This window comes from Amblyomma mixtum, chromosome 10 (assembly GCF_055824585.1).
Source record: "Amblyomma mixtum isolate Tamu chromosome 10, ASM5582458v1, whole genome shotgun sequence".
NCBI classification, from domain to species: domain Eukaryota; kingdom Metazoa; phylum Arthropoda; class Arachnida; order Ixodida; family Ixodidae; genus Amblyomma; species Amblyomma mixtum.
Window position 1 is genome coordinate 73,765,875 of NC_143021.1, and position 20,126 is coordinate 73,786,000.

Consider the following 20,126-nt stretch of genomic DNA (forward strand, 5'->3'; position numbering starts at 1 on the left):
AACTGCACAAGTAAGCTAAACTGGGCTAGTCGGAGCAATTGCATCTTGCAGAGAAACACCTGAGGACACTACAGCTTGGACCGAAATACGCCTTCCAACCAGCTTTGAACCCCGTCGACAAACTGGCATTGGTGAGGTCCATTTCTGCTCGGACACGGGACGATGTGCGGGCGCGCTGTGTGGAAGAGTGTGTAGATGCGGCGACTAGGACATGTGACGTCGAGCAATGTAAGTCCCCAATCAAAAGTTTGGCTGATTTCTTGGTCTCTTCAAAATTAAGGGTGCTGGTTTCGGATAAGGAGGGCTTCTTTGTCGTCATGCCCAATGATATGTATCTGGAAAAGGCCAACGTTGCAATGGAAAAGAATTTTCACCAGGTCACAAAAAAAGCAGCCCAGGTCAAGCAGAGGGCGATATCTCTGCTTGAAGAGATGTCGATGGATCGCCTAGCGAAAGCTGTCAAGGGCGCAAAAGTGTCGCATTTGGACATTTTTTTCTCAGTCAAAACACATAAGCCTGACTTTCCATTCAGGGCGATCGTGTCTGAAGCGGGCTCATGGCAACATGCCATCTCAGGCTTCTTGCTTAGGAGCCTTTCGGCCTTAGAAATTGATGACCCGTTCCTAGTACCTAATTCGGAAAAGATCGTCCAGCACCTACAGACGTCCGACACGAGGGGGCTCCGGGCTTTCAGCATTGATGTGGAGAATCTTTACTATGATATACCCCACGATGCTCTTTTGCACAGTGTTCGGACGTGCATCTGCGACTGCAATGATGAGGCGCGGTTCATCAATCATAGTGGCATGCCCGTGGATTTCTTTTTTGGAATTGGTATCATTCTACCTGAAGTCCACATTTGTGGGTTGGAAAGGGTCGTTTTTCCTGCAAAAATCAGGGATATGTATCGGCTCACGGGTAGCTCCGGTTCTGTCAAACATTTTTCTTAGCCATATCGACAAAACAATTGAGAGGAATCTAGACGACCTTTCATTGAACATTTTTCGGTATGTTGAAGACTATTTGGTTCTTCTTCCCTCTGATCGTTTCAATCACTCTGTCGTTGACGTTTTAAAGGTTTTTAAGACATGTGGTCAAGGTTTGAGTTTCACTTTCGAATTGCCTAATGAAAACTCTCTACAATTTCTTGACTTATCTCTTCATTTTGGCAATAAGCATCTTTGCTGGGGCTGCCACCCTAGGTCTCCTAAACCTTTACTCCATTTTCACTCCGGGCATTCTAAAGTAGTAAAAAATGCAATTGTCTCCTCATGCTTACGCTCTGCTTTACTTAAGTCTTGCCATGATCAAATAGCCACAAGTTTTCATGAACAAGTTAATAGATTGACTAAGTCCGGTTATCCGCTTTCGTTGATTAGCACTAGTTGTGAAAAACTCCTGTTGTGGCTCAAGGGCAAGGATGCCAAGAGGGCTATGTTATTCGACGCGAAAAAGAAACCTGTCGTTTTGCCCTATGTACATCGGTTTTCGCATGGGTTACGAAATGTTGCCAATCGATATGAGGTGGGCACAGTAATCTCAGCTCCCGTGAAGTTATCTGGATTGTGTGTGGTGGTCAGAGCGAAAGCAGAGGGATTAAAAAGTGATCATCGTTGCCATGTTAATCACAAATCTAGGTTTGTGCCATGTAAAAAAGAGGTGATTTACAAGATTCCTCTTTCGTGTGAAAAATACTATGTAGGGCAGACCGGGCGCTGTCTAAATGTCCGGCTGTTCGAACACAGAAACTCTTTAACGCCAACAGCTCTTGAAAATTTACCGAAGCATTGCAGGGATTGTAAATGTCGCCCCCTTTTCGATAAGACTGTAGTACTTGACAGAGCATATCATCAACGTACAAGAGAGATTATTGAAGCGTTCTATATCGCGAAAGGGGGGAAAAGTGTATTAGTGACGCATCTATCGCCTTAACAAAAAGTGAGATTGTGTACCTCCAATCGGTTGTCAAGTAACAGTGCACGTGTTTTATGTTGCTATGCTATGTACCTGCTTCCATCGCCGGCCTTTTATCTCCTCGTCTTGTTCGTTTTTTTTTGTTGTTATTTTGTTTTTCCTTCTTTCTTCTTCGCTTCCATATCTATGGTATATATTCTGATATCCTTCCTAATAAAAAATTCAGTCGTGAGAAGCACTCGTGTCCTGTCTTCACCTTACCTGTGTCTTGTTTTTCGCGCTACGTTTTTCGAAGATGCCATTGCTCCGACTAGCCCAGTTTAGCTTACTTGTGCAGTCTCTGGGCGTTCCAGTGTTGATGCACTGTTGCCGGCGTTTCTCCGTTGGCCTTCAGCGCTACCGCAGCGTCAGCGTCTGTGGGCTCCCAGCAGGGTTCCCAGGTCTGGTATCCCGGAAAGGCCACGTAGGCACCAGAGGCGGCCTGTGTGGAGCAGCTGACGGATGGACGGAGAAGAGTGGCGCCTGGGCCTGGTGGTTGAGGCTCTCGACGATGGATGGCCAGGTCTGGTGGCCCGGACGTCTGCGGCTGAGGCCCAAGCCCGGAACTCGGGGAGCGAGCAGAACTCGTCCACGTCCGTCGCCCACCGCGCTCTTCTCTTCTCTGCCACGTAATCCTCTTCGACCTGTCCCGGCGTACCCCTCCGCACGCGCTCCTCGTGCTTGTCTTCTTCTCCTCACAAACGACGCTGGGTGGCGCTATCTCCTTACAGAAGGCCCCCTCTTCGGAAGTTTTTTCCAAGGGAAAGAACTCAACTTCAGGAGAGCGACCCCAGACGCGTTCGACGATCGCACCACAGAACACCACACCACAGCGCGCACACTACACGCCACACACAATACGACGGTCGTCAATGTTCGAAGCGTACACAGACATTCGCACACACAGCACAGAGAGTACATGAAAAGTCAACGTAAAGCGTCCATAGAGTGTGAAGAAACACGGAAGGCATAAAAAGTAGGTAGCCGACACTCAAAAGCAAACATGAGCAAACAAAGACAATGCCAACAAGAACAGGTGTGGGCTACATTCTTCGGTATTCCATTCTTCACATCAAACCACTTCACCGTCCCGAGAACTATTTCAGCTAGTACTTCCGTTTTGCTTTGTGAAACCGGTTTCTCCAAACCGACCTCGGTCTCCACCATGATTTTAAATGTTCCCGTCCTACGGCGTTATTTACCCTGTTCTCCCTTGCCTTCGACACAGTTCGTTGACACGTAACACACGATCTGACATAACTTTTAATGTCAGCCTGTACACCGGACCAATAAAAAATGGCTGAGGCTTAACTTAGTTAAGCCTGGAGAATGCGAAGCATCATCGTGTCGCGTAATTTGGAGGCGCACAACCACAGCGACCGAGCGAGGTGGGCCCCCGTTTCTCCACTGTCGTGACGTCATCGTGTCACGTGGTGTGACGTCATGTATCACGTGATTTGGAAGCGCACAACCACAGCGACGGCGCGAGGTGGGCCCCCGTTTCTCCACTGCCGTGACGTCATCGTGTCACGTGGTGTGACATCATCGTGTCACGTGATTTGGAGGCGCACAACCACAGCGACGGCGCGAGGTGGGCCCCCGTTTCTCCACTGTCGTGACGTCATCGTGTCACGTGGTGTGACGTCATTTTCTTCACTGTCGTGACGTCATCGTGTCACGTGGTGTGACGTCATGTATCACGTGATTTGGAGGCGCACAACCACAGCGACGGCGCGCGGTGGGCCCCCGTTTCTCTACTGTCGTGACGTCATCGTGTCACGTGGTGTGACGTCATGTATCACGTGATTTGGAGGCGCATAACCACGGTGAAGGGCTGAAGTGGTAGCTAAAGTAGTATGCTTCGCATAAAACTCACTGAGCACCCTAGCTATTGTTTTCCGTATTCCTTGATGGCCGGATAATGCACTCTTATGCGCCAACATAAGGACTTGCGTGCGTAAGCCCTTCGGTACCACCGCTTGCTCAACGACTCGGCCGGGACACACTTGGTATGTTCGGAAAAGAACACCGTCATCTGTATCAAAAGAGTGGGTGGTCCGTCCCTTGCCACGAAATATTTGCCCCAACTTCCTGCGACACACCTCTAAGGTCTGGTCTTCCTGTTTGAGGCGAAACTCCGGCCGTGACAAGTGGAGTGTGTTAAGAGTGGGGTTTTGCTACTCTCTGAAACCTTTGCTGTCACCGTAAGGGAAGGAACATCGACCGAACTCGTCATGGCAAGGGAAACTGCCTGATCAGTTAGAACTGGCGGGTCGACCGAGAATGGAGGTTTAGCGCCAGGAACATTGCCTATTATGATGTCGTACAGGGGTGTAGACAAGCACCGCGCGATGGCCTTACCCGAAAAGTATGGTGAAGAAATCACCACCTCCGCTTCCGGAACTTCTACACGGGTCCCATTGGCCAATAATAATGTAGCCTGTTTCCCTGTAAGTGCCGCTGCCGGTACAAGGGACTCACGCACAACAATGCCGGTGCTGCCCGTATCCCGTAATACCGAACCAGGCTGGCCGAACACCTCACCATGCCCCACGGGCATAGCAGTTTCCACCGGGTTGGAAGGACAGACCATCTCCCCCAACTGGCCCTCTACGCGCGTTCCCTCTGCAGGGTTATCGGGATGTGAATATCGAGGTGTCATGCAACAGGCGGACTCCTCACGGTCTCCTGGTCTCTTAGCTTTGCATGACTGGGCATCATGCCCTACCTCGCGGCACCAGGTGCAATACAATTGCTTCGGCTTCGTCCGACAATCCGACGCCTTGTGCCCAGTCTTCTCGCAAAGAAAACACCGAAGGCGGGATTGTGAACCCGAAACCTCGTCCTTGGCCTTATTTAACGTATGCTCCCCCTGCTCTTTAAAGAACAACAAGTTGTTTTGCCGCTGTGCTTCGAGAAAATGATCAGCAGCCTCCGCCAGCTTGCAAAGTGTCTTGCTCTCCCGCTCACGTAAGAAAAGGGCTAAACGGGAATGACAGTTGTTCAGGAATTGCTCGCTCACGACCATCTCGCGAACTACCTCAAAAGTGCGGCCTTCTCCCCGCATCTCGACCCAACGGTCAAAGAAACTAAACAACCTGGCAGCATATTGCGAGGCCGTTTCGCCATCCTGGAGCTTGCTCTGGCGAAACTTTTCTCGGTAGCCTTCCGCGGTAAACCTAAACCTCTGAAGCAAGGCAAGCTTCGCTTTGTCATAGTCCACGGAATCCTCAGGCGAGAGCCGACCGAGTACCCTAAGTGATTCGCCGCCAAGGCACAAGCTCAACGCCGTTGCCCACTTTTCTTTTGGCCAACCCTGTCCCGTGGCCACATGCTCAAACCTCTTTAAATAGGCATCGAGGTCATCCCGCGCTTCATTATACTGTGGTACGAGTGCGTGCGGGTTAATTGAGCTGGCCGGTGCGACGCTACGCTCACCACGGTCACCCGGAGGATTTGCGCCACCCTCCATGAGCCTTATTTGTAGCTGCAAGTTCCGCGCCTCTAACTCCAAACGTTCCTTCGCAGCCTCACGCTCCGTCTCTAAATTCCGTGCCTCTAAATCCAATTTCTGCTTCGTTGCTTCACGCTCATCGGCTCTCTCTTCCCGTGCCTTACGAAGCTCGTCCTCCACCCACGCTCGCAACTCCGCGCCACACAAGCCCATGCGCTCGCCTAAAGCAACCAACTCTGACGCGCTCATACTGTTCCTAAATTAACACAACAGGCAAAGAAATAAAAACCGACCTCGTCCTGTCTAGCGGACGCCAAATTTGTGAGGACTGTGTGAGATTGCAGGTTGTATTTTACACAAACACAAAGGTATAAACAATAAACGAGGCGGCTTTATAGGAACGGAAACCAATTTCAGTATGGGTTTGGAAAAAGGAAAGAAACAAGAGAGCAACGCAACAACACACGGAAAAAACACACGGGGGAACAGAACAAAATCCTCGCGAAAAATACAGGAAAAAGAAAGTCAAAAAGGAAAGTCATACTACTTGTCTCTCATACGAGCATCGAGCGGGGAGGACTGGCTGGGTGTCGGACAGTCAGGGAGTCTCTGGGCGTTCCAGTGTCGATGCACTGTTGCCGGCGTTTCTCCGTTGGCCTTCAGCGCTACCGCAGCGTCAGCGTCTGTGGGCTCCCAGCACGGTTCCCAGGTCTGGTATCCCGGAAAGGCCACGTAGGCACCAGAGGCGGCCTGTGTGGAGCAGCTGACGGACGGACGGAAAAGAGTGGCGCCTGGGCCTGGTGGTTGAGGCTCTCGACGATGGATGGCCAGGTCTGGTGGCCCGGACGTCTGCGGCTAAGGCCCAAGCCCGGAACTCGGGTAGCCAGCAGAACTCGTCCACGTCCGTCGCCAACCGCGCTCTTCTCTTCTCTGCCACGTAATCCTCTTCTACCTGTCCCCGGCGTACCCCTCCGCACGCGCTGCTCGTGCTTTTTCTTCTCCTCACAAACGACGCTGGGTGGCGCTATCTCCTTACAAGGTCCCATTAGGCTTGCGCGCTCCAGAATCGAGAGCGTATCTCAAAAACTAGGCTGAATTGCAGCTTAAACTTTATCGTCGAAGTAAGGTGAGTCATAGCGAAAAGCAACAACACCAGTAGTTGCCGGTAAACATGCAGACCGGAATCGCAAGGACTGCTGAATTGGCTGAAGCGGGCGGCTCTCGCTTGGAAGGACGCCGCCATGTTTTCACGCTAAGGGCGCAAAAGCCGCAACTGCCGATTGCGTTCGAACGCTAACTCTATTTCCCCATTAGCGTTCTGCGCATGCGCACTCTGGACCCGCTATTCCGCTATGCACGCTATTACGCGAAGCCCGCAATACTAAAACTCTCTAATGTTCAGTTGTAGGTTTGTAAAAGTCGTCACATTACTTTCGAAGTTTTTAATTCGAAGTTTTTAATTAATACAAAGTTCTATTGTTCCATAATTCTTACTAAATTGTTTGAACAGTCTCTTGTAACAGGTTGTATTCCCAATGATTGGAAAATTGGGAAGGTGATTCCACTGCATAAGTCCGGAAATAAACATTCTCCTGATAACTTTAGACCTATATCGCTCACTAGTATTCCGTGCAAGATCATGGAACACGTCATATATTCTCATCTCATCTCTTTTTTAGAATCTAACTCCTTTTTCAGCATTGCCCAGCATGGTTTTCGTAAGTCTTTTTCATGCGAAACTCAGCTAATATGTTTCACACATGACCTTCATTGCATCCTTGACCACGGGTCTCAGGCAGACTGCATATTTTTGGACTTCTCGAAAGCGTTTGACACTGTTTCGCATGAGCTTCTCTTTCTTAAATTAAGCAATCTTAACATAGACCCTAATGTCCTTGCATGGCTGCAATGCTTTCTTTCTAACCGTTCACAATTCGTAACAGCGAACAATATAAACTCGCATTCTTTGCCTGTCCGTTCCGGAGTGCCTCAGGGGTCAGTTCTTGGGCCCCTCCTTTTTCTCATCTATATAAATGACTTACCGGCTAACATTTCTTCTTCAATTAATCTTTTTGCCGATGATTGTGTTATTTACCGCGAAATTAAAGATGATAATGATGTCTGTTGTCTTCAATCCGATATTAACAAGATTCTTGACTGGTGTTTTATTTGGAACATGCAACTAAACATTAATAAGTGTAAACATGTACGCATTTCTCGTCTCTCTAATGCCCCTTCCTCTTATCACATTAACAACGTGTCTCTCGAAACCGTGTCATGTTATAAATATCTGGGTGTTTACGTTTCTTGTAACCTGTCTTGGAAAACTCACGTTGAATACATAATAAATAACGCTGATCGCATGCTTGGGTACCTTCGCAGAAATTTCTCACGTTCATCTAGTTCAATAAAATTATTACTTTATAAAACATTGGTACGGTCCAAGTTAGAATATGCTGCATCTGTCTGCAGCCCTGGCATCGATTCACTTGTTTCAGATTTGGAAGCTGTGCAGAACCGCGCATGCCGTTTCATTCTTTCTAATTATCACCGAACAAGCAGTGTAACCGCCATGAAATCAAGTTTGTCCCTACCACTTCTTTCCCACCGCAGATCAATAGCCTCATTGTGTCTTTTTCATAAAATTTACCACAACAGCTTTCTCAACCCTAAGTTACTGTCAAGACCATGTTACATATCAGCACGCGTTGATCACCGTCATAAAGTTGGAATCCCATCTTGTCACACCAAATGTTTTCATGACTCATTCATACCTCGAACTTGTGCCAGCTGGAATCACCTTCCCCACGACATCGCAGGTATTTCTGATAACAATGCATTTCGTCAAGTCCTTAATGTTTCTTTCTGAGTATGTGTCGTTTATTACTGTATAAAAATTGCCTTTTACTGTCTACACACTGTTTTAATATATCCCTACTGCATTCTAATCTTATTGCCTTCCTGTGTTTTCAATTTGTCATGTATTCCTGGTTTATTTTTGTTTTCTCTTGTTGTTGCTGTTTAGACTGAAAATTTTATGTATTCCCACTCCCCTCTGTAATGCCTTCGGGCCCTGAGGGTACAATAAATAAATAAATAAATAAATAAATAAATCCTCTTTGGATCGTGCATACACTGTTTCGTTGCACTAACGTGCATTAAAACGCCTTGAAGGGTCATGTAGGTGCGAGCGCAGGCGCTGCCATCTCGTCGCAGCGGGCAACGTCTGCTTCGTCGTCGGTTTACGACGGTGCAAAGTAAGTTCGCATGGCGAGTGGCAGTACGGCTCAGCAGACGGTAGCCACAGTGCTGTGCTGTTAGACAGCCGGTAATGCCGCCGACAAGATTCGTCGGCCAAGGCAAACTGGTCGCGATGTCCGCGGACACGCCACTCTTCTTCGCAACTCAAAAATCAGGCAAGGAGAGCGGGATCCATGGCGTCTAGTGTCAATTTCGTAGCCCGTCGCCCGCGCGAATCGCTTCGGCGCATTCCGTTGTTCGACTAAGCGTAGTAATTTGGGGCGACGTCACGATGACGTAGAAGGAAGGCGGATCCGTGTCGTCACGCCGCCGTCACCGCGGCTCGAGCCAATCAGCGAAGAGCGAATGCGACATGTCGCAAAAGGCGACACCGGGAGAATACCACCCCAGGAGTATGATTAAACCGTGACTTACAAGTCTGGCAGGTTACACCAAGATGCCGACTGCCTCTCCCGTTGCCCCATTGGCCAGTGTGACTTGATTGGCACTGCCACCGAAGCCGACCTGTTTTCTATCTCTGTCTGTCCTTGCCAACATGGGAGAAGAACAGCGCCGCGATGACGATTTGCGATAAATTATCGCCCGCCTCAATTCCACCCCGTCTGATCCCTCGATGCGGCGCTTTGTGCTCTCTGACGGAATCTTGTATCGCCGCAGCCTCAATCCGGATGGCCCCAACCTTCTAGTCGTTGTCCCCAAGCACCTTCGTCCTGCTATCCTTCATGAACTCCATGATCTCCCCACTGCTGGCCACTTGGGTGTATCGCGTACATACGACCGTGCGCGACGTCGCTTCTTTTGGCCCGGCCTGTTCCGCTCCGTACGCCGCTATGTGGCAGCCTGCGATGAGTGTCAGTGGCGGAAACGCGCTGCTGCTCTCCCAGCTGGCACACTTCAACCTATTGGCGTGCCCCCAGAACCTTTCCATCGCGTCGGCTTAGATCTTTTGGGTCCGTTTCGAGAGTCCACCTCCGGCAACAGATGGGTTGCAGTTGCCACGGACTACGCCACCCGTTACGCGATCACGCGGGCACTGCCAACCAGTACAGCTACAGATGTTGCGGACTTTTTGCTATACGGCCTCATATTGCACCACGGTGCTCCCCGCCAACTTGTACCGACCGCGGCCGCTGCTTTCTGTCCAAGTTGTCTACGACATTCTTCGGTCCTGCTCTACTAAGCACAAGCTCACCACCGCCTATCACCCGCAGACAAACGGACTTACTGAACGTCTCAACCGCACTCTGACCGATATGCTCGCTATGTACGTTTCCCCCGATCACCGCGACTGGGACCTCGCTCTCCCGTATGTTACCTTCGCATACGACTCCTCCCGCCATGATACTGCCGGTTACTCCCCTTTTTACCTTTTATACGGCCGCGAGCCCCAATTGCCTTTGGACACGCTGCTGCCTACTCCCGCTGCTCCGTTCTCTGAATACGCCCAAGACGCCATTGCCCGTGCTGACTGCGCCCGTCAACTTGCACGCTCCCGACTTCTCGCCTCGCAGGCCTCCCAGCAGCAATTCTACAACCGCCGTCACCGCACAGTCTCTTTCTCTCCTAGTTCCCTCGTACTGCTTTGGTCCCCATCTCGCCGCGTCGGCCTCTCCGAAAAACTTCTGTCCCGTTATGTTGGCCCGTACCGTGTCCTGCGCCAGGTAACTACTGTCACTTACGAGATCGCTCCGGCCTTCCCGCACGCTTCCTCCCGCCACCTTCAACCTGATATTGTCCACGTCTCTCGCCTGAAAGCCTACCTCTCGCCATGCTCCTCAACGTCATCCAGTACACCGTGACGGTGTTTTTCCGGACGGGGGGCCATGCAACGTATATTCACAGAAGACGATGTGAAGGAAGTGCCTGACTGGTGTGCGCGCGCTAGTGTTCGGTGCCTCCTGTGTTCGCTTTGCGCCCCGGTCGCCCTTGCTTGTGACTAGCCTTTCGGGCAACGTAAACATATAAAGCCAAACAGGAATTTCTTAGCCCTTATGCGGGAGAATATCCCGTTCCTCTCGCTCGTAACGCCTCCCACGGCTGTGACAACCTCGCGAAAAAATTCAGGGGGGTAGGGGGGTGGGTGAGGCGCTTTGTTCACCTAAAGTGCGGTAAGGCTAAAGCCTTAGGCGCGGTGTTGCTGCTAGTCTCACTGATGTATGGTTAAGGTGTTAAGCTTCGCCTCTGAGTGGGCCACTACAGAGTCTTGCAACGCTGCCAGAGAGTCCACAGAACGCCATCGCCCGTTCGGCTCTACGGCTTGCTCGTCGGTAAATTGGTTTTGAAGGAAAGGGAATGTATCTGTCTCGCATATCTCGGTGGACACCTGAACCTCGCCGTAACGCGAAGGGAGGATGATGGGAGTGAATGAAGAGACCGTATTCACTAGACGCGCCTTTGTTCATTCCAAACCATCGAGATGGCATAGCGGAGTGGTTAGCATACTCGTCTCGCACTCCGGAGACCCTGGTTCGATTCCTTTACTCGACCATTTTCCTACTCTGTTTTATTTAATATTTTGCTTGGAGCATCACTATACATCCCTTTAATCGGTTGCATAGTTACTAGCCAAAGTACGATTGGCCCCGTTGGAAATTCGCGCACTGTGACGTCAAGACCATTTCGACCAATTGAAAAACGCGACATTTCTGTCGACAGCTCTTGATTACAACGATGAGGCATTAAAGGCTTCCGCCTTAATACTTGCATAGACCTCGTCTTTGGAGCCAGGCATTGGTGCAGCAGGTCGAGCATATATCCATTTATTTCTCGGTCCACAAAGCTTCCTTCATGGCAATCAAGAATTGTTGGTGGAGTGTTTCTTGAAGAAGGAATCTGTGTGAAAAAAAAAATCACTGTGGTTTAGCTCTGCTTAAACCTGGAGTGAACTCGTTCAGTTGAATTGCAAAGTCAGTCTTTCGCCGCTCCGTTTGATGTTGATGATGATGATGTCCTGAGGCTTAATGGCACATACCCACGGCGGGGGACTGGCCAGGGTGCATAGCGGATACAACCGCACACATGTACAGGGAATGGAGTATGTTGATAATTTCGCGACGTAGATTCGCTGGACGTTCCTTCTTTGTTTTCGTCCTTGGATGTCATCATCATCATCATCATCATCAGCCTGACTACACCCACTGCAGGGCAAAGGCCTCTCCCATGTCTCTCCAATTAACCCTGTCCTTTGCTAGTTGCCGCCACTGTATCCCCGCAAACTTCTCAATCTCATCCGCCCACCTAACTTTCTGCCGTCCCCTGCTACGTTTGCTTTCTCTTGGAATCCACTCCGTTACCCTTAAGGACCAGCAGTTATCTTGCCTTCGCATTACATGCCCTGCTCTTACATGCCCTTGGATGTAGATTCACTCTGTGCCACGGTGCTATTCTTACACCGTGCTCTGTGCTCCTCTCCACTCCTCGCCCACTCGGTTTCTCCGGCGCGCCGGCAGCTGCTCTGCACCACGTGACCAACCACGTGACCAGCCACGGCGCGCCACGCTACAGTGAACTGCCACGCTGAAGGCTCGAAATGCTAGCGTAATGTAGGCGCGAGGCGCGTACACTAGCTCAGGGCTCTGACGTCTCTCCGCGCATGCACACAGCTGGCGGAACGGTTGCGCCACGGCTCAGCGCGCAGCCACGCTGACCTCACGAAGCGGCTGGCGTAGTGTAGCCATTGCTACAATAACAAGTTGCCTGTAATTGTGCATACATGTCTTGCTCGAATTCCTTGCCTCAATTTATCTAAAAGCTGGAACAGCTGATGAACTGCGCTCAAATTTCGATTTAGGAAGCAACGCAATCGTCCGCAATTTTAAAGCGAAAGCTTTACTACTTGCACTTTCAGCCTTTGCCGTGGCGTGGCGGTGCAACCATTGACCTTTAGTTGACCTCTGCGTGACGTCATGTGTGACATCACGCCGAAGAGAAGGGCGACCGACTCGCGCCGTCGCAAGCCGCGGCGGTGCCACCACCGGCGCTTAACTCCTGCGCTCTCCGCTAGGAGCGCGATTGTGGCGTTACGCTGAAGAGATTAGGCTCGATTCACGTCGCTAGAAAGCAGTAGCTGTGCCAACCACCAGCGGCTTAACATATCTTCGCGATCTCGCGCCGTCCGTGTGCGACGGCGGTGCACATGAAGGGTGGCCTGACTGGACTCGATTGTACTGGACTGGATTAGAATAGATTAGATTAGAATACATTAGATTACATTGGATTGGATTGTATAACAGATGCATCGCCACAAGTCTAACCACAAGCACCACCACTAGCTACACTACCAGCTGAACCATGGCGTAGGTACGGATATTGCTTTCGCAATTACCGGGCTTAACCAAGCTAAGCCACCGCGAATTTTTTTCTGCCGGGGCCGTAGAGGTGGACGCCGCTACGAAGAGCTATCTCTCCGGTTTTCATAATTCATGGGTTTTGTATTAAATTTTATCGGACACAATTTGTCTAATATTTTCGTTGTCGATATTCACTCTAAAATAAATATTTTTGGAAAAAAAGGGGCAATTTAGAGTTCAGAACTGGGAAAAGCCAACCGACCAATCCTGCAACACTGTATTTGTGCATAGTGTGTATTGCCGTCATACCCGTATCCTTCCTTACTATCGCTCCTCCCTTTACTTCCCTCTCCCTGTCCCCTCTCTCTCTCTTTATCCCCGCTAGCCGCAGGCCAGGGGCTTCAGGTTTCGATGGCAGATGCTGCGGCCAACAACATCTGTTCCTTCCATATTTATTTTTATTGCGAAAGCAATACTACGCTCATGAACGGCTTTTCGCGTAGCGGCGGCCGGTAGCCACGTCTCACCTTTAGAATGACCTCTGGCGTCATACCAGGGTGATAGATGGGCTACCAAGTCGAGTCGTCGCGCAGCGGTGGCCGGTAGCCACGCGTGACATTTAGAATGACCTCTTATGTCATGACAGAAGCCAACAGCCACAGAAACCAAGGGGCACAGGGGATTTTTTTTTAATTAATGTATTTATTTTGTGCTGTTGTTCGATTTAGAATATTACTGAATATGTTATCGCTTAAAGGAAATTGATTAGAAAAGCAGAAGAAAAAACAACCACATGCCGCCGGTGGGATCCGAACCCACGACCTCCGAATTACGCGTCCGGTGCTCTACATCTGAGCTACGGCGACGGCTGTCAAACCTTCTGCTTTCGGGGGTATTTATGTTTGCAAGTAACCTAACCTTGAGAGTGTTCATCAGCGCCACCCACGTTCATAAGCGGCGGACGTAGAACGTCCTGATTTACCGCAGGTGTGACGTAGAACGTCATCGAACGGAGAGGGTGGAAGCTGTGTGAGAACCCTCTTACGCTTCCTATGGCATCAAAGCTGCAAGAATCGAGGCCCTCGCTAAGCAATTAAGCAAACAAGGAAGGGGAATGAGGGGCTCGTTGTAAATATGACAGAAGCCAACAGCCACAGAAACCAAGGGGCACAGGGGATTTTTTTTAATTAATGTATTTATTTTGTGCTGTTGTTCGATTTAGAATATTACTGAATATGTTACCGCTTAAAGGAAATTGATTAGAAAAGCAGAAGAAAAAATCAGGGAGGTAAAAAAATTACCGACGATTACGTTACTTCCTAATGCGAAATTTGAGCGCAGCAAATAAACTGTTTCACCTTTTCGATAGTGAGTCAAGCCCAGCTGCGGAGTTGGTTTCAGGGACAACGCCGCCGATGCCGACACAAACAATATGATACCCTCGCTTCCGCAGCGCTAAGAACCAGGTCTAGCCGTGGGAAGGTGGTCACGCATTCGTCGACGTGCCGGGGCCTACGTGAAATAACCGGCGCGTCGGCAACTGAAGAGCACCCTATCCGCCACACAAGAACAGGGGGGGGGGACCCTTTCCTCCTCTTTCTGCATGGCGGCGACGGTGTTCTATGCAGTCACGTTATCTTGACTCTCTAGCGGCGTCAGCGGCATCCAGCGGTATCAGTCGGTCGCTGCTAGCGCTGGGGGGATGAAAGGGGGGCGGAGCTGGTTACGAGGCCGACGACAACGCCGACGACGACGCGAAACCCAGGAACGGACGCCAAAGAGCTGCGCTCTAAAACAACCACATGCCGCCGGTGGGATCCGAACTCACGACCTCCGGATCCGGGGGCGCTGATGAACACTCTCAAGGTTAGGTTACTTGTAAACATAAATACCCCCGAAAGCAGAAGGTTTGACAGCCGTCGCCGTAGCTCAGGATTCTACTTCCGGCCACCGAGCGTGACGGACGTGTGTATCATGGGCTCCCAAGGAGCGGATTTAGCGGCCCAGCCGGGCCGTGGCATCAGGAGTACGATCAAACCGAACGAGGACTACCAGCTGATTTTGCCGCATTTGCCAACAGGTTCGAGCGTTTTGCATACTGTTTTTTTGCATGGCGACGTCCAAGCCAGGCCATACCGTGTTGAAAACTTTCGTGACGCTCTTGAGCGTCTGTCATTGCTGCCGGAAGTGGTTGCCCTCAGGGCATATCAGATGAATCATGTTTGGGCCGTGACATTCTGCAATGAAGAAGGAAAAAACAAAATGCTACAGGCGGAGGCGTTCAACGTCAAGGACCACCGCTGTGTGGTCATTGACCCATGCAACCAGGGCGTCAGGCTGAAGCTGTTCTGGCTGCTACACGGCGTGAAAGATGACGACGTGAAGGCAGCTCTGGCGGCTTTTGGAAAAGTGACCGACATAACTCGGGACAAGTGGAGAGTCAAAGGCTGCGTCGACAAGTCGTCTACTACGCGCTCAGTGACATTGAAGCTGAAGGTGGGCGTTACCATCGAGGACTTACCGCACCAGCTGCGTGTTGGAGAGGACGTCGCACTCGTCCACGTTCCTGGCAGAGCTCCGCTCTTCCTCCGGTGCCGCGGCACCGGACACATACGTCGGGAGTGCCGTGTGCCACGTTGCGGGCTCTGTCGTCGCTTCGGCCACGACGACGCCCAGTGCGTGCGAACATATGCTACCGTAGCTGGTCCTGGTCGTAGGGATACTACTGAGGAGCATATTATGGACGAAGTCGACGCAGTAGAGGCGACCCGTGAGAGTCGGGAAGACGCAGTACCGAAAAGCATAGCCTCAGAAAAAGCAACGCTTCCCACGGAACATGAGGCTGCCAACTCAGAAGAACCACCTGTGCCTGACACCAGAACTGAGGCGGACGCGGGAAAAGCAAATGATGTTGCGGTAGGTGCAGCTGAGACGGTTTTGGAATCGACCGACGAGAAGGACGTTGACACGGAGATGCCCGCGGCGTCAACTTTGCCAGCGAAGAGGACGCACGACGAAGCTGATGACAAGGCGACGAGCTACGACGGGACGGACCATGAGGAACCTCTTCCCAAAGCGCCTCCTGTTCGACGTGCGGCCTACAAGCCCAAGCCGAACATCCCTCCTGATCGTAGGACTTCGTCGGGTGTCCCTCCGCCTTAGCGGAGGTGCCTTGCAGGGTCTTCGTGTTGGTAACCCGGTCTTCGATCGGGTTCAGTGCTGACACCGCCGTACTTTGCAAGCTGGAAGGATTTTTGATGAGGTGAGCTGCAAACCGATGTCACTTCGAGAGCGGCGAATCCCAACCATTTAGATGGCGTCTCAAATAACATCTTGCTTGCGTATTGCCACACTGAACGTGAGAGGTCTTTCTGCGCGAAGGAGGCAAAATCAGCTTAAGCGTCTCTTGTTCGAAAACGAAATCGATCTGTTGGCTATTCAAGAGACAAAAATTGAAAGCGAAGAGTTGACAGATGCGATGGCTGAAATTTACCGTGCACAGTTCAGTGTTTGCGTGTGCCATGCAAAAGGAAAGTCGGGAGGATGTCTGATTTTAACTAGAAACTGCAAAGTCGCTGTGGAAACGGTATTTTCATGTGAAAGCGGCCGGATTGTAGCATGCGATTTTTACTTTTCTGGTGTAGAGTGGAGAGCTGTGTGTGTATATGCACCTAATAGAATTCCCGAACGAGATGCCTTTTTTCGCCGTGTTCAACCTTTCCTGCTGACAGAAAAGCGTGTACTATTGCTTGGAGATTTTAACTGTGTGTGTAGACCTGAAGATAGAACAACGAACAAAACCCTGCAGGACACGAGTGCCGAGCTGTTGTTTGAGATGGTTAGTGAAGCAGAATTGGAAGACATTGGCATTATAATGCAAGGTTCAGAACAAGCGCAGTACACGCATTTTCAAGGCGTTAGCCACGCAAGGCTGGACAGAATTTATGTTTCTTCTGAGGTTGTGCCCTTGTGTTACCAGACTGTGCACGTCAGCTTCAGTGATCATTCTTTAGTCGTGGTCACAGTTGGGGAGAGGAAAAGGACTGTCAAGTTTAGCTGGGAATTATGGAAATTTAATGACACATTGTTGGAGGATGAGGACTTTAGCAAGAAACTAAAAGACTCAGTCAAAAGCTTGTTAGAAAAAGAGTCAGACTTTATACAAACATCGGAACAATTTAAATGCGACGTGAAAGTGGCCGCTATAGAAAGAGCATGTGTTTTAAAGCGTAAGGAAAAACAGCAAGAAAAGGAACTTCGTACCGAGCTTGATTTCATGCTCAGCATGGAAGGCGTCTAGCCGGGGTTGTACAGACAAGAAATAAAATAGACCAAAACTAAGCTTGAACTAATAGATGAAACGAAATATCGAGGTGCAGTGATAAGGGCGCGCAGCGAAATATTTTGGCTTGGGGAGACGCCCACAAAAAGGGCACTCAGCGACGAAAAACAGTATGCAGTTTCAAAAGAGATAAATTAAATTTGTTATCGCAATGATGTAACTTCCGAATCTGAGATGATTGAAAGGGCGTTTCTGGAATATTACCAAAACTTGTTCAGCCTTAAAAGGCCCGATGTTGAACACTACAAAACTGCATTCCTGTCGCTAATGCCAAGAGTCGAGGATGACCTGGCGCAGGTACTTGAGGAGCCCATAACGGCAGCTGAAATCGAAGCTGCAATACAGCAGCTACAAGTCGCCTGGGCCGGATGGCCTCGGTGCCGCACTTTACAAGGCTATGAAAACAGAAATGGCAATAGCATTGCAGCGCGTAATAAGCGAGTGTTATGAAAGAAAGTTAACTCCGCCGTCTTTCCGAACCTCCCTCGTGGTGTTGATCCCGAAATCGGACGACCCGAGTAGGTTGCAGTCAGTTGAGTGTTACCGCCCAATAAGCTTAACTAACGTAGACTACAAAATTTATATGAAAGTGCTAGCCGGACGACTCGAAACAGTAATTAAAACCCTTGTTGGCCCACACGAGACCTGTGGCATAAAAGACAGAAGCATTTTTACTAACATACACGTAGCTAGGAGTGTCCTTGAATGCTGTGATGCAACGGAGGGTCGTGTCGCCATGATGCAACTGGACCTGCATAAGGCGTTTGATAAAGTTGTCCATGAAATTTTTTTCGCGCTGTTCGAACATGTGAATGTAGGATGTATCATCACTGATGGCGTGAAAATGGTTTATGATGGCTGTACATCAAGGTTCATAATTAATAACCGCCTGAGTAATAGTATTCCTGTATTGTCGTCAGCGAGGCAGGGTTGCAATGCCCTCTTTCTCCACTGCTTTTTGCACTTTACCTGGAGCCCTTTTGTTTAAAACTGTTAACTACGCAAAAAATTCGAGGTTATGCCTTTTGTCACAATGAAGTGAAGGTATTGGCATATGCAGATGATATAGCAGTGTTCTGCAGAGACCTGGAAAGCGTGCAAGAAGTGGTGAGAGAAGCCGTAAATTTTTGTGATGCAAGTGGCTGTGCGATAAGCTGGCAGAAATGTTTTGGTTTTTGGCATGGAAAGTGGCAGGCCACGCCAGAAGTATTCTGTCGAATGAAGTGGGTAGACACGCCAGGAAAGTACCTCGGCGTGCCGCTAACCAACTACAGAGAAAGCAAAGAATATTGGGCCCATGAAACCGAACGAGTCAAAGCTCAGACAAGCAAATGGGGCGCTCACAACTTTTCCATGTTTGCAAGAGCTACGGTGTACAACATGTTTTTAATAGCGAGGATTTTTTACGTTCTGCAAGCGTTAACTTTGCCAAGGACTTCAGTGCAAAGGTTGCATAGAGTGTTTGCAACTTTTATTTGGGCGTCAACATGGGAACGTACCAGCCGATGCAATCTGTTCCACAAGGTGCGGAACGGGGGGCTAGGGTTATCAAATTTATTTCTGAGACGGATAGTCACTAGATTCTTTTTCTTGCGTCAAGATAATGATTTTCTGCGAACTGTTATACAAGTGCGATTGTCAGAGTCACTGCCTGATTATGTTGTGTCATCCATGTCTGCAGGGCGGAGTGGGTTAAGTGCTTTTTTGCAAGAAGTTGTTGCAGCAGTCCGTATTCTTCGGTCAAAATTTTCCGATGAGTATCTAACCATTGTAAGAAGGAAAAAGATGTACAAGGACCTGCTTGATGTGTTTCTGCCAGTGCCTGTTTATCGCAGTGCTTATCTTCTGGGTCCCGAAAGGGATGTGCTAAAAAGAGTCAAAAGAATGCCGGTGAAGCCTTCAGTGCGTTCTTTCTCTTTTCAATTGCATACTGCAACCCTCCCAGTGAAGCCATGGTTGCAAAGCAAAGGCCTTTTTGTACCTTGGTCAGTAGAGTGTCTTATTTGCAAGAAAGTGGAAACTATAGAACATATCTTTCTCGACTGTCATGACGCTGTTTTTCTTTGGGATGTGTTGAAGCGCACACTGAAAAAAGATTTCTCCCTGACTCCTTTTGGAATACACTTCCTACCATGTGCAGAGCCAGGTGAAGTGCCTTGCGACCTGCTAATGTTGCTCTGCATGCACAGCCTATGGCGTACGCGAATGGATGTCAGGCATGAACATGTTGTTGTGAATCCGGCTCATCAGTATTTCACTGAGAGCATCATGTATACTCAGGAAGTTTTCGGACAGCAAGCTCCTCAGCCTGAGTGGCTGCCTGTCCTCGACCAACTAAAATCATTTAACCCATTTTATCATCGTGCACTAGCTAGAAACTGACCTGTGCTTTTATTGTCATGTCATTGTATTTTTGTTTTGTTTGCCCGGCCAAGTCGGTAATAAAGAAGAAAAAAAAGTCGCCGTAGGTCAGAGGTAGAGGGTTTGGATCCCACCGGCGGCATGTGGTTGTTTTTTCTTCTGCTTTTCTAATCAATTTCCTTTAAGCGATAACATATTCAGTAATATTCTAAATCGAACAACAGCACAAAATAAATACATTAATTAAAAAAAAAATCCCCTGTGCCCCTTGGTTTCTGTGGCTGTTGGCTTCTGTCATATTTACAACGAGCCCCTCATTCCCCTTCCTTGTTTGCTTAATTGCTTAGCGAGGGCCTCGATTCTTGCAGCCTTGATGCCATAGAAGCATAAGAGGGTTCTCACACAGCTTCCACCCTCTCCGTTCGATGACATTCTACGTCACACCTGCGGTAAATCAGGACGTTCT